Source organism: Ambystoma mexicanum, chromosome 2q (genome assembly GCF_040938575.1).
Source record: "Ambystoma mexicanum isolate Mex_15411 chromosome 2q, UKY_AmexF1_1, whole genome shotgun sequence".
Classification (NCBI taxonomy): Eukaryota; Metazoa; Chordata; class Amphibia; order Caudata; family Ambystomatidae; genus Ambystoma; species Ambystoma mexicanum.
This window is the reverse complement of record NC_090924.1, coordinates 128,462,819-128,487,250: the sequence shown is the minus strand read 5'-3', so window position 1 is coordinate 128,487,250 and position 24,432 is coordinate 128,462,819. Positions and strand designations below refer to the sequence as shown.

The 24,432-nt window shown below is 47.4% G+C and overlaps 20 non-coding genes across 20 annotated transcripts; all 20 read right to left on the bottom strand.

Annotated features, from left to right (window-relative positions):
• Positions 1 to 756: 756 nt before the first annotated feature.
• TRNAV-CAC (transfer RNA valine (anticodon CAC)) lies at positions 757 to 831 on the bottom strand. The gene has a single exon. It is a non-coding gene; the product is annotated as a tRNA-Val (tRNA).
• A 420-nt stretch (positions 832 to 1,251) lies between these two features.
• TRNAP-UGG (transfer RNA proline (anticodon UGG)) lies at positions 1,252 to 1,323 on the bottom strand. The gene has a single exon. It is a non-coding gene; the product is annotated as a tRNA-Pro (tRNA).
• A 1,315-nt stretch (positions 1,324 to 2,638) lies between these two features.
• TRNAV-CAC (transfer RNA valine (anticodon CAC)) lies at positions 2,639 to 2,713 on the bottom strand. Its single transcript has one exon. It is a non-coding gene; the product is annotated as a tRNA-Val (tRNA).
• Positions 2,714 to 3,133: 420 nt separating this feature from the next.
• On the bottom strand, positions 3,134 to 3,205 carry TRNAP-UGG (transfer RNA proline (anticodon UGG)). The gene has a single exon. It is a non-coding gene; the product is annotated as a tRNA-Pro (tRNA).
• A 1,315-nt stretch (positions 3,206 to 4,520) lies between these two features.
• TRNAV-CAC (transfer RNA valine (anticodon CAC)) lies at positions 4,521 to 4,593 on the bottom strand. Its single transcript has one exon. It is a non-coding gene; the product is annotated as a tRNA-Val (tRNA).
• Positions 4,594 to 5,013: 420 nt separating this feature from the next.
• TRNAP-UGG (transfer RNA proline (anticodon UGG)) lies at positions 5,014 to 5,085 on the bottom strand. Its single transcript has one exon. It is a non-coding gene; the product is annotated as a tRNA-Pro (tRNA).
• Positions 5,086 to 6,400: 1,315 nt separating this feature from the next.
• Positions 6,401 to 6,475, bottom strand: TRNAV-CAC (transfer RNA valine (anticodon CAC)). The gene has a single exon. It is a non-coding gene; the product is annotated as a tRNA-Val (tRNA).
• A 420-nt stretch (positions 6,476 to 6,895) lies between these two features.
• On the bottom strand, positions 6,896 to 6,967 carry TRNAP-UGG (transfer RNA proline (anticodon UGG)). Its single transcript has one exon. It is a non-coding gene; the product is annotated as a tRNA-Pro (tRNA).
• A 1,315-nt stretch (positions 6,968 to 8,282) lies between these two features.
• On the bottom strand, positions 8,283 to 8,355 carry TRNAV-CAC (transfer RNA valine (anticodon CAC)). Its single transcript has one exon. It is a non-coding gene; the product is annotated as a tRNA-Val (tRNA).
• A 420-nt stretch (positions 8,356 to 8,775) lies between these two features.
• TRNAP-UGG (transfer RNA proline (anticodon UGG)) lies at positions 8,776 to 8,847 on the bottom strand. The gene has a single exon. It is a non-coding gene; the product is annotated as a tRNA-Pro (tRNA).
• A 3,180-nt stretch (positions 8,848 to 12,027) lies between these two features.
• On the bottom strand, positions 12,028 to 12,102 carry TRNAV-CAC (transfer RNA valine (anticodon CAC)). The gene has a single exon. It is a non-coding gene; the product is annotated as a tRNA-Val (tRNA).
• Positions 12,103 to 13,899: 1,797 nt separating this feature from the next.
• Positions 13,900 to 13,974, bottom strand: TRNAV-CAC (transfer RNA valine (anticodon CAC)). The gene has a single exon. It is a non-coding gene; the product is annotated as a tRNA-Val (tRNA).
• A 1,794-nt stretch (positions 13,975 to 15,768) lies between these two features.
• Positions 15,769 to 15,841, bottom strand: TRNAV-CAC (transfer RNA valine (anticodon CAC)). Its single transcript has one exon. It is a non-coding gene; the product is annotated as a tRNA-Val (tRNA).
• Positions 15,842 to 16,261: 420 nt separating this feature from the next.
• Positions 16,262 to 16,333, bottom strand: TRNAP-UGG (transfer RNA proline (anticodon UGG)). The gene has a single exon. It is a non-coding gene; the product is annotated as a tRNA-Pro (tRNA).
• A 1,816-nt stretch (positions 16,334 to 18,149) lies between these two features.
• On the bottom strand, positions 18,150 to 18,221 carry TRNAP-UGG (transfer RNA proline (anticodon UGG)). The gene has a single exon. It is a non-coding gene; the product is annotated as a tRNA-Pro (tRNA).
• Positions 18,222 to 19,536: 1,315 nt separating this feature from the next.
• TRNAV-CAC (transfer RNA valine (anticodon CAC)) lies at positions 19,537 to 19,611 on the bottom strand. The gene has a single exon. It is a non-coding gene; the product is annotated as a tRNA-Val (tRNA).
• Positions 19,612 to 21,418: 1,807 nt separating this feature from the next.
• On the bottom strand, positions 21,419 to 21,491 carry TRNAV-CAC (transfer RNA valine (anticodon CAC)). Its single transcript has one exon. It is a non-coding gene; the product is annotated as a tRNA-Val (tRNA).
• Positions 21,492 to 21,911: 420 nt separating this feature from the next.
• On the bottom strand, positions 21,912 to 21,983 carry TRNAP-UGG (transfer RNA proline (anticodon UGG)). The gene has a single exon. It is a non-coding gene; the product is annotated as a tRNA-Pro (tRNA).
• Positions 21,984 to 23,298: 1,315 nt separating this feature from the next.
• TRNAV-CAC (transfer RNA valine (anticodon CAC)) lies at positions 23,299 to 23,373 on the bottom strand. Its single transcript has one exon. It is a non-coding gene; the product is annotated as a tRNA-Val (tRNA).
• Positions 23,374 to 23,793: 420 nt separating this feature from the next.
• TRNAP-UGG (transfer RNA proline (anticodon UGG)) lies at positions 23,794 to 23,865 on the bottom strand. Its single transcript has one exon. It is a non-coding gene; the product is annotated as a tRNA-Pro (tRNA).
• Between the last annotated feature and the right edge of the window lie 567 nt (positions 23,866 to 24,432).

Below are 24,432 nucleotides of genomic sequence, written 5' to 3'. Positions count from 1 at the left end.
TCGATCGTGCTCGATCAGGCGAGATATATTTAGGTCACCAGCAAAGTCTGTTCTCTTTTCTTGCGTAGGGTGAGCATTCACAGAGCCCAGCTTCGTTGACAAGAGTGCAAAAGGTGTATACTAAAAGCTTTCTGCTTTACTTGAGCGCCATGGCCGTTATTATATTTTGGCTGCTCCAAGCAATCTCTGTCCAGCCGATGCAAATTTCCAGCTCAAATTTTCCCAGCACTCAAAAAGTCCCTCCTCCCGCCAGCTCTGCTTTCAGGAAGTTCAGCAGAAGCAGTCCAACTTCTGTTCCCACTTCAGAGGAAAAGCTTTCTCGGGCCAGAGAAAGCCAGGGAATCACTGTACCGGCAAGTGCATTTCTTACAACTGGTAATCCCTCAGAACACAGAAATGAAGAAGCTGTATATGAAAATGTATTATTTCTTTGGTACACTAACCTATGTAACTAATATGGACCATTTCAGAGGACGGAGCGGACCCAACTGTGATCCCAGAGACCCAAATACCCAGCAGTAGGGAAAATAAATCCTCTCTGTGCTCTGCAACATTACATACACAAAATGCAAGCGCGTGCATTTTTTTATTGGCCCCATATACAGAATACATGTGAGGATGCTTGCCTTCCCAGTGTATTTCTCAAGCTCTTGAGAGCATATGCTATTTCCATGGGAACGCAAATAAGTTCATACTTTACATTTGTGTGTGACAAAAGGGGAAAAAAACTATTTTGTGTAAAATGCCAGCAGAGAGTGTTTCTGCCCGGTCTCGAACCGGGGGGACCTTTCGCGTGTGAGGCGAACGTGATAACCACTACACTACAGAAACAGCTGCTTGCTCACCTTTGTAGGGACTGGGAGAACAGGTGCAAAGGGCAGTGCAAGTGGACCTGCTTAAAGACTAATCAAATGCCTTGCGCCTGAAGCTCACACAATCCAGCCTAAAACATACGTCCTATCAAGCATGCGCACATATACAAGTATGCCAGCTGAGGGCCTATGCAGCGTACAGAGGGAAGGACATATTTCCACTTTGAGATCGGACGGCCAAAACTCACAAGCAAATCAAGGAATGTTACTGAGAGCTAACAGAGAACACAAAGTGCTTGTCGCAAGGACATGGCACGCAAAGAGGTTCAGGAAGTGAATTGTTCATCGACTACTGCTTACCGAGAAAACCAGAGAGTCTGTCCAATGAAAATAACATTGAAAAAACAAAAAAAAGGAACTCAAGTTAACCACCTTGATTGGGCTCGTCCGGGATTTGAACCCGGGACCTCTCGCACCCAAAGCGAGAATCATACCCCTAGACCAACGAGCCACTGTCCTTTGAGCATTTGACGGAATTGTCCTCAGCGTTTGCACCCCCCTTAGGATTCGAGGCCAAGAATGCCTATTCCTGAAGTTTGTTCCTGCCGCTGAAAGCCTTGTCGGTGTATGAGCCAAATGAATGCCCCAGTCGGCACGCTCTGACTGTCTTCACAGGTCTCCTCCTCATCCCGAAGGTTGGTGGCCCATTGACATCAGGGTGGAAGGTGCTTGCGATACACTGTTCCTTCCTTCCTTCCTTCCTTCCTTTATTCCTCTTATGCTGTTTATGTAATAAGAGGGGACGATACACAGAAGAGAGAAAGTGGCCCAACACACTAGACTAGCAGTCTTCTGATCAATCTGCAGCTGGCAAGGTGGGGGAGAGCCTTTATTTTGCACCTGCTGGGATCTGCATTGGCAGAAGCTCTGAGGGCTGGGCCTTTCCTTTTGCCTGTAAAAACAAAAAGCAGCCCTCCTCCCTCCAGCCCTGAGAGCATGGGCGTGACACTGGAAAAAGCAGAATCTCCCCTTTGGTAAAGATGACCATTGCACAGCTGCTCACTCAGAGCTCGATCGTGCTCGATCAGGCGAGATATATTTAGGTCACCAGCAAAGTCTGTTCTCTTTTCTTGCGTAGGGTGAGCATTCACAGAGCCCAGCTTCGTTGACAAGAGTGCAAAAGGTGTATACTAAAAGCTTTCTGCTTTACTTGAGCGCCATGGCCGTTATTATATTTTGGCTGCTCCAAGCAATCTCTGTCCAGCCGATGCAAATTTCCAGCTCAAATTTTCCCAGCACTCAAAAAGTCCCTCCTCCCGCCAGCTCTGCTTTCAGGAAGTTCAGCAGAAGCAGTCCAACTTCTGTTCCCACTTCAGAGGAAAAGCTTTCTCGGGCCAGAGAAAGCCAGGGAATCACTGTACCGGCAAGTGCATTTCTTACAACTGGTAATCCCTCAGAACACAGAAATGAAGAAGCTGTATATGAAAATGTATTATTTCTTTGGTACACTAACCTATGTAACTAATATGGACCATTTCAGAGGACGGAGCGGACCCAACTGTGATCCCAGAGACCCAAATACCCAGCAGTAGGGAAAATAAATCCTCTCTGTGCTCTGCAACATTACATACACAAAATGCAAGCGCGTGCATTTTTTTATTGGCCCCATATACAGAATACATGTGAGGATGCTTGCCTTCCCAGTGTATTTCTCAAGCTCTTGAGAGCATATGCTATTTCCATGGGAACGCAAATAAGTTCATACTTTACATTTGTGTGTGACAAAAGGGGAAAAAAACTATTTTGTGTAAAATGCCAGCAGAGAGTGTTTCTGCCCGGTCTCGAACCGGGGGGACCTTTCGCGTGTGAGGCGAACGTGATAACCACTACACTACAGAAACAGCTGCTTGCTCACCTTTGTAGGGACTGGGAGAACAGGTGCAAAGGGCAGTGCAAGTGGACCTGCTTAAAGACTAATCAAATGCCTTGCGCCTGAAGCTCACACAATCCAGCCTAAAACATACGTCCTATCAAGCATGCGCACATATACAAGTATGCCAGCTGAGGGCCTATGCAGCGTACAGAGGGAAGGACATATTTCCACTTTGAGATCGGACGGCCAAAACTCACAAGCAAATCAAGGAATGTTACTGAGAGCTAACAGAGAACACAAAGTGCTTGTCGCAAGGACATGGCACGCAAAGAGGTTCAGGAAGTGAATTGTTCATCGACTACTGCTTACCGAGAAAACCAGAGAGTCTGTCCAATGAAAATAACATTGAAAAAACAAAAAAAAGGAGCTCAAGTTAACCACCTTGATTGGGCTCGTCCGGGATTTGAACCCGGGACCTCTCGCACCCAAAGCGAGAATCATACCCCTAGACCAACGAGCCACTGTCCTTTGAGCATTTGACGGAATTGTCCTCAGCGTTTGCACCCCCCTTAGGATTCGAGGCCAAGAATGCCTATTCCTGAAGTTTGTTCCTGCCGCTGAAAGCCTTGTCGGTGTATGAGCCAAATGAATGCCCCAGTCGGCACGCTCTGACTGTCTTCACAGGTCTCCTCCTCATCCCGAAGGTTGGTGGCCCATTGACATCAGGGTGGAAGGTGCTTGCGATACACTGTTCCTTCCTTCCTTCCTTCCTTCCTTTATTCCTCTTATGCTGTTTATGTAATAAGAGGGGACGATACACAGAAGAGAGAAAGTGGCCCAACACACTAGACTAGCAGTCTTCTGATCAATCTGCAGCTGGCAAGGTGGGGGAGAGCCTTTATTTTGCACCTGCTGGGATCTGCATTGGCAGAAGCTCTGAGGGCTGGGCCTTTCCTTTTGCCTGTAAAAACAAAAAGCAGCCCTCCTCCCTCCAGCCCTGAGAGCATGGGCGTGACACTGGAAAAAGCAGCATCTCCCCTTTGGTAAAGATGACCATTGCACAGCTGCTCACTCAGAGCTCGATCGTGCTCGATCAGGCGAGATATATTTAGGTCACCAGCAAAGTCTGTTCTCTTTTCTTGCGTAGGGTGAGCATTCACAGAGCCCAGCTTCGTTGACAAGAGTGCAAAAGGTGTATACTAAAAGCTTTCTGCTTTACTTGAGCGCCATGGCCGTTATTATATTTTGGCTGCTCCAAGCAATCTCTGTCCAGCCGATGCAAATTTCCAGCTCAAATTTTCCCAGCACTCAAAAAGTCCCTCCTCCCGCCAGCTCTGCTTTCAGGAAGTTCAGCAGAAGCAGTCCAACTTCTGTTCCCACTTCAGAGGAAAAGCTTTCTCGGGCCAGAGAAAGCCAGGGAATCACTGTACCGGCAAGTGCATTTCTTACAACTGGTAATCCCTCAGAACACAGAAATGAAGAAGCTGTATATGAAAATGTATTATTTCTTTGGTACACTAACCTATGTAACTAATATGGACCATTTCAGAGGACGGAGCGGACCCAACTGTGATCCCAGAGACCCAAATACCCAGCAGTAGGGAAAATAAATCCTCTCTGTGCTCTGCAACATTACATACACAAAATGCAAGCGCGTGCATTTTTTTATTGGCCCCATATACAGAATACATGTGAGGATGCTTGCCTTCCCAGTGTATTTCTCAAGCTCTTGAGAGCATATGCTATTTCCATGGGAACGCAAATAAGTTCATACTTTACATTTGTGTGTGACAAAAGGGGAAAAAAACTATTTTGTGTAAAATGCCAGCAGAGAGTGTTTCTGCCCGGTCTCGAACCGGGGACCTTTCGCGTGTGAGGCGAACGTGATAACCACTACACTACAGAAATAGCTGCTTGCTCACCTTTGTAGGGACTGGGAGAACAGGTGCAAAGGGCAGTGCAAGTGGACCTGCTTAAAGACTAATCAAATGCCTTGCGCCTGAAGCTCACACAATCCAGCCTAAAACATACGTCCTATCAAGCATGCGCACATATACAAGTATGCCAGCTGAGGGCCTATGCAGCGTACAGAGGGAAGGACATATTTCCACTTTGAGATCGGACGGCCAAAACTCACAAGCAAATCAAGGAATGTTACTGAGAGCTAACAGAGAACACAAAGTGCTTGTCGCAAGGACATGGCACGCAAAGAGGTTCAGGAAGTGAATTGTTCATCGACTACTGCTTACCGAGAAAACCAGAGAGTCTGTCCAATGAAAATAACATTGAAAAAACAAAAAAAAGGAGCTCAAGTTAACCACCTTGATTGGGCTCGTCCGGGATTTGAACCCGGGACCTCTCGCACCCAAAGCGAGAATCATACCCCTAGACCAACGAGCCACGGTCCTTTGAGCATTTGACGGAATTGTCCTCAGCGTTTGCACCCCCCTTAGGATTCGAGGCCAAGAATGCCTATTCCTGAAGTTTGTTCCTGCCGCTGAAAGCCTTGTCGGTGTATGAGCCAAATGAATGCCCCAGTCGGCACGCTCTGACTGTCTTCACAGGTCTCCTCCTCATCCCGAAGGTTGGTGGCCCATTGACATCAGGGTGGAAGGTGCTTGCGATACACTGTTCCTTCCTTCCTTCCTTCCTTCCTTTATTCCTCTTATGCTGTTTATGTAATAAGAGGGGACGATACACAGAAGAGAGAAAGTGGCCCAACACACTAGACTAGCAGTCTTCTGATCAATCTGCAGCTGGCAAGGTGGGGGAGAGCCTTTATTTTGCACCTGCTGGGATCTGCATTGGCAGAAGCTCTGAGGGCTGGGCCTTTCCTTTTGCCTGTAAAAACAAAAAGCAGCCCTCCTCCCTCCAGCCCTGAGAGCATGGGCGTGACACTGGAAAAAGCAGCATCTCCCCTTTGGTAAAGATGACCATTGCACAGCTGCTCACTCAGAGCTCGATCGTGCTCGATCAGGCGAGATATATTTAGGTCACCAGCAAAGTCTGTTCTCTTTTCTTGCGTAGGGTGAGCATTCACAGAGCCCAGCTTCGTTGACAAGAGTGCAAAAGGTGTATACTAAAAGCTTTCTGCTTTACTTGAGCGCCATGGCCGTTATTATATTTTGGCTGCTCCAAGCAATCTCTGTCCAGCCGATGCAAATTTCCAGCTCAAATTTTCCCAGCACTCAAAAAGTCCCTCCTCCCGCCAGCTCTGCTTTCAGGAAGTTCAGCAGAAGCAGTCCAACTTCTGTTCCCACTTCAGAGGAAAAGCTTTCTCGGGCCAGAGAAAGCCAGGGAATCACTGTACCGGCAAGTGCATTTCTTACAACTGGTAATCCCTCAGAACACAGAAATGAAGAAGCTGTATATGAAAATGTATTATTTCTTTGGTACACTAACCTATGTAACTAATATGGACCATTTCAGAGGACGGAGCGGACCCAACTGTGATCCCAGAGACCCAAATACCCAGCAGTAGGGAAAATAAATCCTCTCTGTGCTCTGCAACATTACATACACAAAATGCAAGCGCGTGCATTTTTTTATTGGCCCCATATACAGAATACATGTGAGGATGCTTGCCTTCCCAGTGTATTTCTCAAGCTCTTGAGAGCATATGCTATTTCCATGGGAACGCAAATAAGTTCATACTTTACATTTGTGTGTGACAAAAGGGGAAAAAAACTATTTTGTGTAAAATGCCAGCAGAGAGTGTTTCTGCCCGGTCTCGAACCGGGGGGACCTTTCGCGTGTGAGGCGAACGTGATAACCACTACACTACAGAAACAGCTGCTTGCTCACCTTTGTAGGGACTGGGAGAACAGGTGCAAAGGGCAGTGCAAGTGGACCTGCTTAAAGACTAATCAAATGCCTTGCGCCTGAAGCTCACACAATCCAGCCTAAAACATACGTCCTATCAAGCATGCGCACATATACAAGTATGCCAGCTGAGGGCCTATGCAGCGTACAGAGGGAAGGACATATTTCCACTTTGAGATCGGACGGCCAAAACTCACAAGCAAATCAAGGAATGTTACTGAGAGCTAACAGAGAACACAAAGTGCTTGTCGCAAGGACATGGCACGCAAAGAGGTTCAGGAAGTGAATTGTTCATCGACTACTGCTTACCGAGAAAACCAGAGAGTCTGTCCAATGAAAATAACATTGAAAAAACAAAAAAAAGGAGCTCAAGTTAACCACCTTGATTGGGCTCGTCCGGGATTTGAACCCGGGACCTCTCGCACCCAAAGCGAGAATCATACCCCTAGACCAACGAGCCATGGTCCTTTGAGCATTTGACGGAATTGTCCTCAGCGTTTGCACCCCCCTTAGGATTCGAGGCCAAGAATGCCTATTCCTGAAGTTTGTTCCTGCCGCTGAAAGCCTTGTCGGTGTATGAGCCAAATGAATGCCCCAGTCGGCACGCTCTGACTGTCTTCACAGGTCTCCTCCTCATCCCGAAGGTTGGTGGCCCATTGACATCAGGGTGGAAGGTGCTTGCGATACACTGTTCCTTCCTTCCTTCCTTCCTTCCTTTATTCCTCTTATGCTGTTTATGTAATAAGAGGGGACGATACACAGAAGAGAGAAAGTGGCCCAACACACTAGACTAGCAGTCTTCTGATCAATCTGCAGCTGGCAAGGTGGGGGAGAGCCTTTATTTTGCACCTGCTGGGATCTGCATTGGCAGAAGCTCTGAGGGCTGGGCCTTTCCTTTTGCCTGTAAAAACAAAAAGCAGCCCTCCTCCCTCCAGCCCTGAGAGCATGGGCGTGACACTGGAAAAAGCAGCATCTCCCCTTTGGTAAAGATGACCATTGCACAGCTGCTCACTCAGAGCTCGATCGTGCTCGATCAGGCGAGATATATTTAGGTCACCAGCAAAGTCTGTTCTCTTTTCTTGCGTAGGGTGAGCATTCACAGAGCCCAGCTTCGTTGACAAGAGTGCAAAAGGTGTATACTAAAAGCTTTCTGCTTTACTTGAGCGCCATGGCCGTTATTATATTTTGGCTGCTCCAAGCAATCTCTGTCCAGCCGATGCAAATTTCCAGCTCAAATTTTCCCAGCACTCAAAAAGTCCCTCCTCCCGCCAGCTCTGCTTTCAGGAAGTTCAGCAGAAGCAGTCCAACTTCTGTTCCCACTTCAGAGGAAAAGCTTTCTCGGGCCAGAGAAAGCCAGGGAATCACTGTACCGGCAAGTGCATTTCTTACAACTGGTAATCCCTCAGAACACAGAAATGAAGAAGCTGTATATGAAAATGTATTATTTCTTTGGTACACTAACCTATGTAACTAATATGGACCATTTCAGAGGACGGAGCGGACCCAACTGTGATCCCAGAGACCCAAATACCCAGCAGTAGGGAAAATAAATCCTCTCTGTGCTCTGCAACATTACATACACAAAATGCAAGCGCGTGCATTTTTTTATTGGCCCCATATACAGAATACATGTGAGGATGCTTGCCTTCCCAGTGTATTTCTCAAGCTCTTGAGAGCATATGCTATTTCCATGGGAACGCAAATAAGTTCATACTTTACATTTGTGTGTGACAAAAGGGGAAAAAAACTATTTTGTGTAAAATGCCAGCAGAGAGTGTTTCTGCCCGGTCTCGAACCGGGGACCTTTCGCGTGTGAGGCGAACGTGATAACCACTACACTACAGAAACAGCTGCTTGCTCACCTTTGTAGGGACTGGGAGAACAGGTGCAAAGGGCAGTGCAAGTGGACCTGCTTAAAGACTAATCAAATGCCTTGCGCCTGAAGCTCACACAATCCAGCCTAAAACATACGTCCTATCAAGCATGCGCACATATACAAGTATGCCAGCTGAGGGCCTATGCAGCGTACAGAGGGAAGGACATATTTCCACTTTGAGATCGGACGGCCAAAACTCACAAGCAAATCAAGGAATGTTACTGAGAGCTAACAGAGAACACAAAGTGCTTGTCGCAAGGACATGGCACGCAAAGAGGTTCAGGAAGTGAATTGTTCATCGACTACTGCTTACCGAGAAAACCAGAGAGTCTGTCCAATGAAAATAACATTGAAAAAACAAAAAAAAGGAGCTCAAGTTAACCACCTTGATTGGGCTCGTCCGGGATTTGAACCCGGGACCTCTCGCACCCAAAGCGAGAATCATACCCCTAGACCAACGAGCCACGGTCCTTTGAGCATTTGACGGAATTGTCCTCAGCGTTTGCACCCCCCTTAGGATTCGAGGCCAAGAATGCCTATTCCTGAAGTTTGTTCCTGCCGCTGAAAGCCTTGTCGGTGTATGAGCCAAATGAATGCCCCAGTCGGCACGCTCTGACTGTCTTCACAGGTCTCCTCCTCATCCCGAAGGTTGGTGGCCCATTGACATCAGGGTGGAAGGTGCTTGCGATACACTGTTCCTTCCTTCCTTCCTTCCTTCCTTTATTCCTCTTATGCTGTTTATGTAATAAGAGGGGACGATACACAGAAGAGAGAAAGTGGCCCAACACACTAGACTAGCAGTCTTCTGATCAATCTGCAGCTGGCAAGGTGGGGGAGAGCCTTTATTTTGCACCTGCTGGGATCTGCATTGGCAGAAGCTCTGAGGGCTGGGCCTTTCCTTTTGCCTGTAAAAACAAAAAGCAGCCCTCCTCCCTCCAGCCCTGAGAGCATGGGCGTGACACTGGAAAAAGCAGCATCTCCCCTTTGGTAAAGATGACCATTGCACAGCTGCTCACTCAGAGCTCGATCGTGCTCGATCAGGCGAGATATATTTAGGTCACCAGCAAAGTCTGTTCTCTTTTCTTGCGTAGGGTGAGCATTCACAGAGCCCAGCTTCGTTGACAAGAGTGCAAAAGGTGTATACTAAAAGCTTTCTGCTTTACTTGAGCGCCATGGCCGTTATTATATTTTGGCTGCTCCAAGCAATCTCTGTCCAGCCGATGCAAATTTCCAGCTCAAATTTTCCCAGCACTCAAAAAGTCCCTCCTCCCGCCAGCTCTGCTTTCAGGAAGTTCAGCAGAAGCAGTCCAACTTCTGTTCCCACTTCAGAGGAAAAGCTTTCTCGGGCCAGAGAAAGCCAGGGAATCACTGTACCGGCAAGTGCATTTCTTACAACTGGTAATCCCTCAGAACACAGAAATGAAGAAGCTGTATATGAAAATGTATTATTTCTTTGGTACACTAACCTATGTAACTAATATGGACCATTTCAGAGGACGGAGCGGACCCAACTGTGATCCCAGAGACCCAAATACCCAGCAGTAGGGAAAATAAATCCTCTCTGTGCTCTGCAACATTACATACACAAAATGCAAGCGCGTGCATTTTTTTATTGGCCCCATATACAGAATACATGTGAGGATGCTTGCCTTCCCAGTGTATTTCTCAAGCTCTTGAGAGCATATGCTATTTCCATGGGAACGCAAATAAGTTCATACTTTACATTTGTGTGTGACAAAAGGGGAAAAAAACTATTTTGTGTAAAATGCCAGCAGAGAGTGTTTCTGCCCGGTCTCGAACCGGGGGGACCTTTAGCGTGTGAGGCGAACGTGATAACCACTACACTACAGAAACAGCTGCTTGCTCACCTTTGTAGGGACTGGGAGAACAGGTGCAAAGGGCAGTGCAAGTGGACCTGCTTAAAGACTAATCAAATGCCTTGCGCCTGAAGCTCACACAATCCAGCCTAAAACATACGTCCTATCAAGCATGCGCACATATACAAGTATGCCAGCTGAGGGCCTATGCAGCGTACAGAGGGAAGGACATATTTCCACTTTGAGATCGGACGGCCAAAACTCACAAGCAAATCAAGGAATGTTACTGAGAGCTAACAGAGAACACAAAGTGCTTGTCGCAAGGACATGGCACGCAAAGAGGTTCAGGAAGTGAATTGTTCATCGACTACTGCTTACCGAGAAAACCAGAGAGTCTGTCCAATGAAAATAACATTGAAAAAACAAAAAAAAGGAGCTCAAGTTAACCACCTTGATTGGGCTCGTCCGGGATTTCTCGCACCCAAAGCGAGAATCATACCCCTAGACCAACGAGCCACGGTCCTTTGAGCATTTGACGGAATTGTCCTCAGCGTTTGCACCCCCCTTAGGATTCGAGGCCAAGAATGCCTATTCCTGAAGTTTGTTCCTGCCGCTGAAAGCCTTGTCGGTGTATGAGCCAAATGAATGCCCCAGTCGGCACGCTCTGACTGTCTTCACAGGTCTCCTCCTCATCCCGAAGGTTGGTGGCCCATTGACATCAGGGTGGAAGGTGCTTGCGATACACTGTTCCTTCCTTCCTTCCTTCCTTTATTCCTCTTATGCTGTTTATGTAATAAGAGGGGACGATACACAGAAGAGAGAAAGTGGCCCAACACACTAGACTAGCAGTCTTCTGATCAATCTGCAGCTGGCAAGGTGGGGGAGAGCCTTTATTTTGCACCTGCTGGGATCTGCATTGGCAGAAGCTCTGAGGGCTGGGCCTTTCCTTTTGCCTGTAAAAACAAAAAGCAGCCCTCCTCCCTCCAGCCCTGAGAGCATGGGCGTGACACTGGAAAAAGCAGCATCTCCCCTTTGGTAAAGATGACCATTGCACAGCTGCTCACTCAGAGCTCGATCGTGCTCGATCAGGCGAGATATATTTAGGTCACCAGCAAAGTCTGTTCTCTTTTCTTGCGTAGGGTGAGCATTCACAGAGCCCAGCTTCGTTGACAAGAGTGCAAAAGGTGTATACTAAAAGCTTTCTGCTTTACTTGAGCGCCATGGCCGTTATTATATTTTGGCTGCTCCAAGCAATCTCTGTCCAGCCGATGCAAATTTCCAGCTCAAATTTTCCCAGCACTCAAAAAGTCCCTCCTCCCGCCAGCTCTGCTTTCAGGAAGTTCAGCAGAAGCAGTCCAACTTCTGTTCCCACTTCAGAGGAAAAGCTTTCTCGGGCCAGAGAAAGCCAGGGAATCACTGTACCGGCAAGTGCATTTCTTACAACTGGTAATCCCTCAGAACACAGAAATGAAGAAGCTGTATATGAAAATGTATTATTTCTTTGGTACACTAACCTATGTAACTAATATGGACCATTTCAGAGGACGGAGCGGACCCAACTGTGATCCCAGAGACCCAAATACCCAGCAGTAGGGAAAATAAATCCTCTCTGTGCTCTGCAACATTACATACACAAAATGCAAGCGCGTGCATTTTTTTATTGGCCCCATATACAGAATACATGTGAGGATGCTTGCCTTCCCAGTGTATTTCTCAAGCTCTTGAGAGCATATGCTATTTCCATGGGAACGCAAATAAGTTCATACTTTACATTTGTGTGTGACAAAAGGGGAAAAAAACTATTTTGTGTAAAATGCCAGCAGAGAGTGTTTCTGCCCGGTCTCGAACCGGGGGGACCTTTCGCGTGTGAGGCGAACGTGATAACCACTACACTACAGAAACAGCTGCTTGCTCACCTTTGTAGGGACTGGGAGAACAGGTGCAAAGGGCAGTGCAAGTGGACCTGCTTAAAGACTAATCAAATGCCTTGCGCCTGAAGCTCACACAATCCAGCCTAAAACATACGTCCTATCAAGCATGCGCACATATACAAGTATGCCAGCTGAGGGCCTATGCAGCGTACAGAGGGAAGGACATATTTCCACTTTGAGATCGGACGGCCAAAACTCACAAGCAAATCAAGGAATGTTACTGAGAGTTAACAGAGAACACAAAGTGCTTGTCGCAAGGACATGGCACGCAAAGAGGTTCAGGAAGTGAATTGTTCATCGACTACTGCTTACCGAGAAAACCAGAGAGTCTGTCCAATGAAAATAACATTGAAAAAACAAAAAAAAGGAGCTCAAGTTAACCACCTTGATTGGGCTCGGAACCCGGGACCTCTCGCACCCAAAGCGAGAATCATACCCCTAGACCAACGAGCCACGGTCCTTTGAGCATTTGACGGAATTGTCCTCAGCGTTTGCACCCCCCTTAGGATTCGAGGCCAAGAATGCCTATTCCTGAAGTTTGTTCCTGCCGCTGAAAGCCTTGTCGGTGTATGAGCCAAATGAATGCCCCAGTCGGCACGCTCTGACTGTCTTCACAGGTCTCCTCCTCATCCCGAAGGTTGGTGGCCCATTGACATCAGGGTGGAAGGTGCTTGCGATACACTGTTCCTTCCTTCCTTCCTTCCTTCCTTTATTCCTCTTATGCTGTTTATGTAATAAGAGGGGACGATACACAGAAGAGAGAAAGTGGCCCAACACACTAGACTAGCAGTCTTCTGATCAATCTGCAGCTGGCAAGGTGGGGGAGAGCCTTTATTTTGCACCTGCTGGGATCTGCATTTGCAGAAGCTCTGAGGGCTGGGCCTTTCCTTTTGCCTGTAAAAACAAAAAGCAGCCCTCCTCCCTCCAGCCCTGAGAGCATGGGCGTGACACTGGAAAAAGCAGCATCTCCCCTTTGGTAAAGATGACCATTGCACAGCTGCTCACTCAGAGCTCGATCGTGCTCGATCAGGCGAGATATATTTAGGTCACCAGCAAAGTCTGTTCTCTTTTCTTGCGTAGGGTGAGCATTCACAGAGCCCAGCTTCGTTGACAAGAGTGCAAAAGGTGTATACTAAAAGCTTTCTGCTTTACTTGAGCGCCATGGCCGTTATTATATTTTGGCTGCTCCAAGCAATCTCTGTCCAGCCGATGCAAATTTCCAGCTCAAATTTTCCCAGCACTCAAAAAGTCCCTCCTCCCGCCAGCTCTGCTTTCAGGAAGTTCAGCAGAAGCAGTCCAACTTCTGTTCCCACTTCAGAGGAAAAGCTTTCTCGGGCCAGAGAAAGCCAGGGAATCACTGTACCGGCAAGTGCATTTCTTACAACTGGTAATCCCTCAGAACACAGAAATGAAGAAGCTGTATATGAAAATGTATTATTTCTTTGGTACACTAACCTATGTAACTAATATGGACCATTTCAGAGGACGGAGCGGACCCAACTGTGATCCCAGAGACCCAAATACCCAGCAGTAGGGAAAATAAATCCTCTCTGTGCTCTGCAACATTACATACACAAAATGCAAGCGCGTGCATTTTTTTATTGGCCCCATATACAGAATACATGTGAGGATGCTTGCCTTCCCAGTGTATTTCTCAAGCTCTTGAGAGCATATGCTATTTCCATGGGAACGCAAATAAGTTCATACTTTACATTTGTGTGTGACAAAAGGGGAAAAAAACTATTTTGTGTAAAATGCCAGCAGAGAGTGTTTCTGCCCGGTCTCGAACCGGGGGGACCTTTCGCGTGTGAGGCGAACGTGATAACCACTACACTACAGAAACAGCTGCTTGCTCACCTTTGTAGGGACTGGGAGAACAGGTGCAAAGGGCAGTGCAAGTGGACCTGCTTAAAGACTAATCAAATGCCTTGCGCCTGAAGCTCACACAATCCAGCCTAAAACATACGTCCTATCAAGCATGCGCACATATACAAGTATGCCAGCTGAGGGCCTATGCAGCGTACAGAGGGAAGGACATATTTCCACTTTGAGATCGGACGGCCAAAACTCACAAGCAAATCAAGGAATGTTACTGAGAGCTAACAGAGAACACAAAGTGCTTGTCGCAAGGACATGGCACGCAAAGAGGTTCAGGAAGTGAATTGTTCATCGACTACTGCTTACCGAGAAAACCAGAGAGTCTGTCCAATGAAAATAACATTGAAAAAACAAAAAAAAGGAGCTCAAGTTAACCACCTTGATTGGGCTCGTCCGGGATTTCTCGCACCCAAAGCGAGAATCATACCCCTAGACCAACGAGCCACGGTCCTTTGAGCATTTGACGGAATTGTCCTCAGCGTTTGCACCCCCCTTAGGATTCGAGGCCAAGAATGCCTATTCCTGAAGTTTGTTCCTGCCGCTGAAAGCCTTGTCGGTGTATGAGCCAAATGAATGCCCCAGTCGGCACGCTCTGACTGTCTTCACAGGTCTCCTCCTCATCCCGAAGGTTGGTGGCCCATTGACATCAGGGTGGAAGGTGCTTGCGATACACTGTTCCTTCCTTCCTTCCTTCCTTCCTTTATTCCTCTTATGCTGTTTATGTAATAAGAGGGGACGATACACAGAAGAGAGAAAGTGGCCCAACACACTAGACTAGCAGTCTTCTGATCAATCTGCAGCTGGCAAGGTGGGGGAGAGCCTTTATTTTGCACCTGCTGGGATCTGCATTGGCAGAAGCTCTGAGGGCTGGGCCTTTCCTTTTGCCTGTAAAAACAAAAAGCAGCCCTCCTCCCTCCAGCCCTGAGAGCATGGGCGTGACACTGGAAAAAGCAGCATCTCCCCTTTGGTAAAGATGACCATTGCACAGCTGCTCACTCAGAGCTCGATCGTGCTCGATCAGGCGAGATATATTTAGGTCACCAGCAAAGTCTGTTCTCTTTTCTTGCGTAGGGTGAGCATTCACAGAGCCCAGCTTCGTTGACAAGAGTGCAAAAGGTGTATACTAAAAGCTTTCTGCTTTACTTGAGCGCCATGGCCGTTATTATATTTTGGCTGCTCCAAGCAATCTCTGTCCAGCCGATGCAAATTTCCAGCTCAAATTTTCCCAGCACTCAAAAAGTCCCTCCTCCCGCCAGCTCTGCTTTCAGGAAGTTCAGCAGAAGCAGTCCAACTTCTGTTCCCACTTCAGAGGAAAAGCTTTCTCGGGCCAGAGAAAGCCAGGGAATCACTGTACCGGCAAGTGCATTTCTTACAACTGGTAATCCCTCAGAACACAGAAATGAAGAAGCTGTATATGAAAATGTATTATTTCTTTGGTACACTAACCTATGTAACTAATATGGACCATTTCAGAGGACGGAGCGGACCCAACTGTGATCCCAGAGACCCAAATACCCAGCAGTAGGGAAAATAAATCCTCTCTGTGCTCTTCAACATTACATACACAAAATGCAAGCGCGTGCATTTTTTTATTGGCCCCATATACAGAATACATGTGAGGATGCTTGCCTTCCCAGTGTATTTCTCAAGCTCTTGAGAGCATATGCTATTTCCATGGGAACGCAAATAAGTTCATACTTTACATTTGTGTGTGACAAAAGGGGAAAAAAACTATTTTGTGTAAAATGCCAGCAGAGAGTGTTTCTGCCCGGTCTCGAACCGGGGACCTTTCGCGTGTGAGGCGAACGTGATAACCACTACACTACAGAAACAGCTGCTTGCTCACCTTTGTAGGGACTGGGAGAACAGGTGCAAAGGGCAGTGCAAGTGGACCTGCTTAAAGACTAATCAAATGCCTTGCGCCTGAAGCTCACACAATCCAGCCTAAAACATACGTCCTATCAAGCATGCGCACATATACAAGTATGCCAGCTGAGGGCCTATGCAGCGTACAGAGGGAAGGACATATTTCCACTTTGAGATCGGACGGCCAAAACTCACAAGCAAATCAAGGAATGTTACTGAGAGCTAACAGAGAACACAAAGTGCTTGTCGCAAGGACATGGCACGCAAAGAGGTTCAGGAAGTGAATTGTTCATCGACTACTGCTTACCGAGAAAACCAGAGAGTCTGTCCAATGAAAATAACATTGAAAAAACAAAAAAAAGGAGCTCAAGTTAACCACCTTGATTGGGCTCGTCCGGGATTTGAACCCGGGACCTCTCGCACCCAAAGCGAGAATCATACCCCTAGACCAACGAGCCACGGTCCTTTGAGCATTTGACGGAATTGTCCTCAGCGTTTGCACCCCCCTTAGGATTCGAGGCCAAGAATGCCTATTCCTGAAGTTTGTTCCTGCCGCTGAAAGCCTTGTCGGTGTATGAGCCAAATGAATGCCCCAGTCGGCACGCTCTGACTGTCTTCACAGGTCTCCTCCTCATCCCGAAGGTTGGTGGCCCATTGACATCAGGGTGGAAGGTGCTTGCGATACACTGTTCCTTCCTTCCTTCCTTCCTTCCTTCCTTCCTTTATTCCTCTTATGCTGTTTATGTAATAAGAGGGGACGATACACAGAAGAGAGAAAGTGGCCCAACACACTAGACTAGCAGTCTTCTGATCAATCTGCAGCTGGCAAGGTGGGGGAGAGCCTTTATTTTGCACCTGCTGGGATCTGCATTGGCAGAAGCTCTGAGGGCTGGGCCTTTCCTTTTGCCTGTAAAAACAAAAAGCAGCCCTCCTCCCTCCAGCCCTGAGAGCATGGGCGTGACACTGGAAAAAGCAGCATCTCCCCTTTGGTAAAGATGACCATTGCACAGCTGCTCACTCAGAGCTCGATCGTGCTCGATCAGGCGAGATATATTTAGGTCACCAGCAAAGTCTGTTCTCTTTTCTTGCGTAGGGTGAGCATTCACAGAGCCCAGCTTCGTTGACAAGAGTGCAAAAGGTGTATACTAAAAGCTTTCTGCTTTACTTGAGCGCCATGGCCGTTATTATATTTTGGCTGCTCCAAGCAATCTCTGTCCAGCCGATGCAAATTTCCAGCTCAAATTTTCCCAGCACTCAAAAAGTCCCTCCTCCCGCCAGCTCTGCTTTCAGGAAGTTCAGCAGAAGCAGTCCAACTTCTGTTCCCACTTCAGAGGAAAAGCTTTCTCGGGCCAGAGAAAGCCAGGGAATCACTGTACCGGCAAGTGCATTTCTTACAACTGGTAATCCCTCAGAACACAGAAATGAAGAAGCTGTATATGAAAATGTATTATTTCTTTGGTACACTAACCTATGTAACTAATATGGACCATTTCAGAGGACGGAGCGGACCCAACTGTGATCCCAGAGACCCAAATACCCAGCAGTAGGGAAAATAAATCCTCTCTGTGCTCTGCAACATTACATACACAAAATGCAAGCGCGTGCATTTTTTTATTGGCCCCATATACAGAATACATGTGAGGATGCTTGCCTTCCCAGTGTATTTCTCAAGCTCTTGAGAGCATATGCTATTTCCATGGGAACGCAAATAAGTTCATACTTTACATTTGTGTGTGACAAAAGGGGAAAAAAACTATTTTGTGTAAAATGCCAGCAGAGAGTGTTTCTGCCCGGTCTCGAACCGGGGACCTTTCGCGTGTGAGGCGAACGTGATAACCACTACACTAGAGAAACAGCTGCTTGCTCACCTTTGTAGGGACTGGGAGAACAGGTGCAAAGGGCAGTGCAAGTGGACCTGCTTAAAGACTAATCAAATGCCTTGCGCCTGAAGCTCACACAATCCAGCCTAAAACATACGTCCTATCAAGCATGCGCACATATACAAGTATGCCAGCTGAGGGCCTATGCAGCGTACAGAGGGAAGGACATATTTCCACTTTGAGATCGGACGGCCAAAACTCACAAGCAAATCAAGGAATGTTACTGAGAGCTAACAGAGAACACAAAGTGCTTGTCGCAAGGACATGGCACGCAAAGAGGTTCAGGAAGTGAATTGTTCATCGACTACTGCTTACCGAGAAAACCAGAGAGTCTGTCCAATGAAAATAACATTGAAAAAACAAAAAAAAGGAGCTCAAGTTAACCACCTTGATTGGGCTCGTCCGGGATTTGAACCCGGGACCTCTCGCACCCAAAGCGAGAATCATACCCCTAGACCAACGAGCCACGGTCCTTTGAGCATTTGACGGAATTGTCCTCAGCGTTTGCACCCCCCTTAGGATTCGAGGCCAAGAATGCCTATTCCTGAAGTTTGTTCCTGCCGCTGAAAGCCTTGTCGGTGTATGAGCCAAATGAATGCCCCAGTCGGCACGCTCTGACTGTCTTCACAGGTCTCCTCCTCATCCCGAAGGTTGGTGGCCCATTGACATCAGGGTGGAAGGTGCTTGCGATACACTGTTCCTTCCTTCCTTCCTTCCTTCCTTTATTCCTCTTATGCTGTTTATGTAATAAGAGGGGACGATACACAGAAGAGAGAAAGTGGCCCAACACACTAGACTAGCAGTCTTCTGATCAATCTGCAGCTGGCAAGGTGGGGGAGAGCCTTTATTTTGCACCTGCTGGGATCTGCATTGGCAGAAGCTCTGAGGGCTGGGCCTTTCCTTTTGCCTGTAAAAACAAAAAGCAGCCCTCCTCCCTCCAGCCCTGAGAGCATGGGCGTGACACTGGAAAAAGCAGCATCTCCCCTTTGGTAAAGATGACCATTGCACAGCTGCTCACTCAGAGCTCGATCGTGCTCGATCAGGCGAGATATATTTAGGTCACCAGCAAAGTCTGTTCTCTTTTCTTGCGTAGGGTGAGCATTCACAGAGCCCAGCTTCGTTGACAAGAGTGCAAAAGGTGTATACTAAAAGCTTTCTGCTTTACTTGAGCGCCATGGCCGTTATTATATTTTGGCTGCTCCAAGCAATCTCTGTCCAGCCGATGCAAATTTCCAGCTCAAATTTTCCCAGCACTCAAAAAGTCCCTCCTCCCGCCAGCTCTGCTTTCAGGAAGTTCAGCAGAAGCAGTCCAACTTCTGTTCCCACTTCAGAGGAAAAGCTTTCTCGGGCCAGAGAAAGCCAGGGAATCACTGTACCGGCAAGTGCATTTCTTACAACTGGTAATCCCTCAGAACACAGAAATGAAGAAGCTGTATATGAAAATGTATTATTTCTTTGGTACACTAACCTATGTAACTAATATGGACCATTTCAGAGGACGGAGCGGACCCAACTGTGATCCCAGAGACCCAAATACCCAGCAGTAGGGAAAATAAATCCTCTCTGTGCTCTGCAACATTACATACACAAAATGCAAGCGCGTGCATTTTTTTATTGGCCCCATATACAGAATACATGTGAGGATGCTTGCCTTCCCAGTGTATTTCTCAAGCTCTTGAGAGCATATGCTATTTCCATGGGAACGCAAATAAGTTCATACTTTACATTTGTGTGTGACAAAAGGGGAAAAAAACTATTTTGTGTAAAATGCCAGCAGAGAGTGTTTCTGCCCGGTCTCGAACCAGGGGGACCTTTCGCGTGTGAGGCGAACGTGATAACCACTACACTACAGAAACAGCTGCTTGCTCACCTTTGTAGGGACTGGGAGAACAGGTGCAAAGGGCAGTGCAAGTGGACCTGCTTAAAGACTAATCAAATGCCTTGCGCCTGAAGCTCACACAATCCAGCCTAAAACATACGTCCTATCAAGCATGCGCACATATACAAGTATGCCAGCTGAGGGCCTATGCAGCGTACAGAGGGAAGGACATATTTCCACTTTGAGATCGGACGGCCAAAACTCACAAGCAAATCAAGGAATGTTACTGAGAGCTAACAGAGAACACAAAGTGCTTGTCGCAAGGACATGGCACGCAAAGAGGTTCAGGAAGTGAATTGTTCATCGACTACTGCTTACCGAGAAAACCAGAGAGTCTGTCCAATGAAAATAACATTGAAAAAACAAAAAAAAGGAGCTCAAGTTAACCACCTTGATTGGGCTCGTCCGGGATTTGAACCCGGGACTTCTCGCACCCAAAGCAAGAATCATACCCCTAGACCAACGAGCCACGGTCCTTTGAGCATTTGACGGAATTGTCCTCAGCGTTTGCACCCCCCTTAGGATTCGAGGCCAAGAATGCCTATTCCTGAAGTTTGTTCCTGCCGCTGAAAGCCTTGTCGGTGTATGAGCCAAATGAATGCCCCAGTCGGCACGCTCTGACTGTCTTCACAGGTCTCCTCCTCATCCCGAAGGTTGGTGGCCCATTGACATCAGGGTGGAAGGTGCTTGCGATACACTGTTCCTTCCTTCCTTCCTTCCTTCCTTTATTCCTCTTATGCTGTTTATGTAATAAGAGGGGACGATACACAGAAGAGAGAAAGTGGCCCAACACACTAGACTAGCAGTCTTCTGATCAATCTGCAGCTGGCAAGGTGGGGGAGAGCCTTTATTTTGCACCTGCTGGGATCTGCATTGGCAGAAGCTCTGAGGGCTGGGCCTTTCCTTTTGCCTGTAAAAACAAAAAGCAGCCCTCCTCCCTCCAGCCCTGAGAGCATGGGCGTGACACTGGAAAAAGCAGCATCTCCCCTTTGGTAAAGATGACCATTGCACAGCTGCTCACTCAGAGCTCGATCGTGCTCGATCAGGCGAGATATATTTAGGTCACCAGCAAAGTCTGTTCTCTTTTCTTGCGTAGGGTGAGCATTCACAGAGCCCAGCTTCGTTGACAAGAGTGCAAAAGGTGTATACTAAAAGCTTTCTGCTTTACTTGAGCGCCATGGCCGTTATTATATTTTGGCTGCTCCAAGCAATCTCTGTCCAGCCGATGCAAATTTCCAGCTCAAATTTTCCCAGCACTCAAAAAGTCCCTCCTCCCGCCAGCTCTGCTTTCAGGAAGTTCAGCAGAAGCAGTCCAACTTCTGTTCCCACTTCAGAGGAAAAGCTTTCTCAGGCCAGAGAAAGCCAGGGAATCACTGTACCGGCAAGTGCATTTCTTACAACTGGTAATCCCTCAGAACACAGAAATGAAGAAGCTGTATATGAAAATGTATTATTTCTTTGGTACACTAACCTATGTAACTAATATGGACCATTTCAGAGGACGGAGCGGACCCAACTGTGATCCCAGAGACCCAAATACCCAGCAGTAGGGAAAATAAATCCTCTCTGTGCTCTGCAACATTACATACACAAAAAGCAAGCGCGTGCATTTTTTTATTGGCCCCATATACAGAATACATGTGAGGATGCTTGCCTTCCCAGTGTATTTCTCAAGCTCTTGAGAGCATATGCTATTTCCATGGGAACGCAAATAAGTTCATACTTTACATTTGTGTGTGACAAAAGGGGAAAAAAACTATTTTGTGTAAAATGCCAGCAGAGAGTGTTTCTGCCCGGTCTCGAACCGGGGACCTTTCGCGTGTGAGGCGAACGTGATAACCACTACACTACAGAAACAGCTGCTTGCTCACCTTTGTAGGGACTGGGAGAACAGGTGCAAAGGGCAGTGCAAGTGGACCTGCTTAAAGACTAATCAAATGCCTTGCGCCTGAAGCTCACACAATCCAGCCTAAAACATACGTCCTATCAAGCATGCGCACATATACAAGTATGCCAGCTGAGGGCCTATGCAGCGTACAGAGGGAAGGACATATTTCCACTTTGAGATCGGACGGCCAAAACTCACAAGCAAATCAAGGAATGTTACTGAGAGCTAACAGAGAACACAAAGTGCTTGTCGCAAGGACATGGCACGCAAAGAGGTTCAGGAAGTGAATTGTTCATCGACTACTGCTTACCGAGAAAACCAGAGAGTCTGTCCAATGAAAATAACATTGAAAAAACAAAAAAAAGGAGCTCAAGTTAACCACCTTGATTGGGCTCGTCCGGGATTTGAACCCGGGACCTCTCGCACCCAAAGCGAGAATCATACCCCTAGACCAACGAGCCACGGTCCTTTGAGCATTTGACGGAATTGTCCTCAGCGTTTGCACCCCCCTTAGGATTCGAGGCCAAGAATGCCTATTCCTGAAGTTTGTTCCTGCCGCTGAAAGCCTTGTCGGTGTATGAGCCAAATGAATGCCCCAGTCCGCACGCTCTGACTGTCTTCACAGGTCTCCTCCTCATCCCGAAGGTTGGTGGCCCATTGACATCAGGGTGGAAGGTGCTTGCGATACACTGTTCCTTCCTTCCTTCCTTCCTTCCTTTATTCCTCTTATGCTGTTTATGTAATAAGAGGGGACGATACACAGAAGAGAGAAAGTGGCCCAACACACTAGACTAGCAGTCTTCTGATCAATCTGCAGCTGGCAAGGTGGGGGAGAGCCTTTATTTTGCACCTGCTGGGATCTGCATTGGCAGAAGCTCTGAGGGCTGGGCCTTTCCTTTTGCCTGTAAAAACAAAAAGCAGCCCTCCTCCCTCCAGCCCTGAGAGCATGGGCGTGACACTGGAAAAAGCAGCATCTCCCCTTTGGTAAAGATGACCATTGCACAGCTGCTCACTCAGAGCTCGATCGTGCTCGATCAGGCGAGATATATTTAGGTCACCAGCAAAGTCTGTTCTCTTTTCTTGCGTAGGGTGAGCATTCACAGAGCCCAGCTTCGTTGACAAGAGTGCAAAAGGTGTATACTAAAAGCTTTCTGCTTTACTTGAGCGCCATGGCCGTTATTATATTTTGGCTGCTCCAAGCAATCTCTGTCCAGCCGATGCAAATTTCCAGCTCAAATTTTCCCAGCACTCAAAAAGTCCCTCCTCCCGCCAGCTCTGCTTTCAGGAAGTTCAGCAGAAGCAGTCCAACTTCTGTTCCCACTTCAGAGGAAAAGCTTTCTCGGGCCAGAGAAAGCCAGGGAATCACTGTACCGGCAAGTGCATTTCTTACAACTGGTAATCCCTCAGAACACAGAAATGAAGAAGCTGTATATGAAAATGTATTATTTCTTTGGTACACTAACCTATGTAACTAATATGGACCATTTCAGAGGACGGAGCGGACCCAACTGTGATCCCAGAGACCCAAATACCCAGCAGTAGGGAAAATAAATCCTCTCTGTGCTCTGCAACATTACATACACAAAATGCAAGCGCGTGCATTTTTTTATTGGCCCCATATACAGAATACATGTGAGGATGCTTGCCTTCCCAGTGTATTTCTCAAGCTCTTGAGAGCATATGCTATTTCCATGGGAACGCAAATAAGTTCATACTTTACATTTGTGTGTGACAAAAGGGGAAAAAAACTATTTTGTGTAAAATGCCAGCAGAGAGTGTTTCTGCCCGGTCTCGAACCGGGGGGACCTTTCGCGTGTGAGGCGAACGTGATAACCACTACACTACAGAAACAGCTGCTTGCTCACCTTTGTAGGGACTGGGAGAACAGGTGCAAAGGGCAGTGCAAGTGGACCTGCTTAAAGACTAATCAAATGCCTTGCGCCTGAAGCTCACACAATCCAGCCTAAAACATACGTCCTATCAAGCATGCGCACATATACAAGTATGCCAGCTGAGGGCCTATGCAGCGTACAGAGGGAAGGACATATTTCCACTTTGAGATCGGACGGCCAAAACTCACAAGCAAATCAAGGAATGTTACTGAGAGCTAACAGAGAACACAAAGTGCTTGTCGCAAGGACATGGCACGCAAAGAGGTTCAGGAAGTGAATTGTTCATCGACTACTGCTTACTGAGAAAACCAGAGAGTCTGTCCAATGAAAATAACATTGAAAAAACAAAAAAAAGGAGCTCAAGTTAACCACCTTGATTGGGCTCGTCCGGGATTTGAACCCGGGACCTCTAGCACCCAAAGCGAGAATCATACCCCTAGACCAACGAGCCACGGTCCTTTGAGCATTTGACGGAATTGTCCTCAGCGTTTGCACCCCCCTTAGGATTCGAGGCCAAGAATGCCTATTCCTGAAGTTTGTTCCTGCCGCTGAAAGCCTTGTCGGTGTATGAGCCAAATGAATGCCCCAGTCGGCACGCTCTGACTGTCTTCACAGGTCTCCTCCTCATCCCGAAGGTTGGTGGCCCATTGACATCAGGGTGGAAGGTGCTTGCGATACACTGTTCCTTCCTTCCTTCCTTCCTTCCTTTATTCCTCTTATGCTGTTTATGTAATAAGAGGGGACGATACACAGAAGAGAGAAAGTGGCCCAACACACTAGACTAGCAGTCTTCTGATCAATCTGCAGCTGGCAAGGTGGGGGAGAGCCTTTATTTTGCACCTGCTGGGATCTGCATTGGCAGAAGCTCTGAGGGCTGGGCCTTTCCTTTTGCCTGTAAAAACAAAAAGCAGCCCTCCTCCCTCCAGCCCTGAGAGCATGGGCGTGACACTGGAAAAAGCAGCATCTCCCCTTTGGTAAAGATGACCATTGCACAGCTGCTCACTCAGAGCTCGATCGT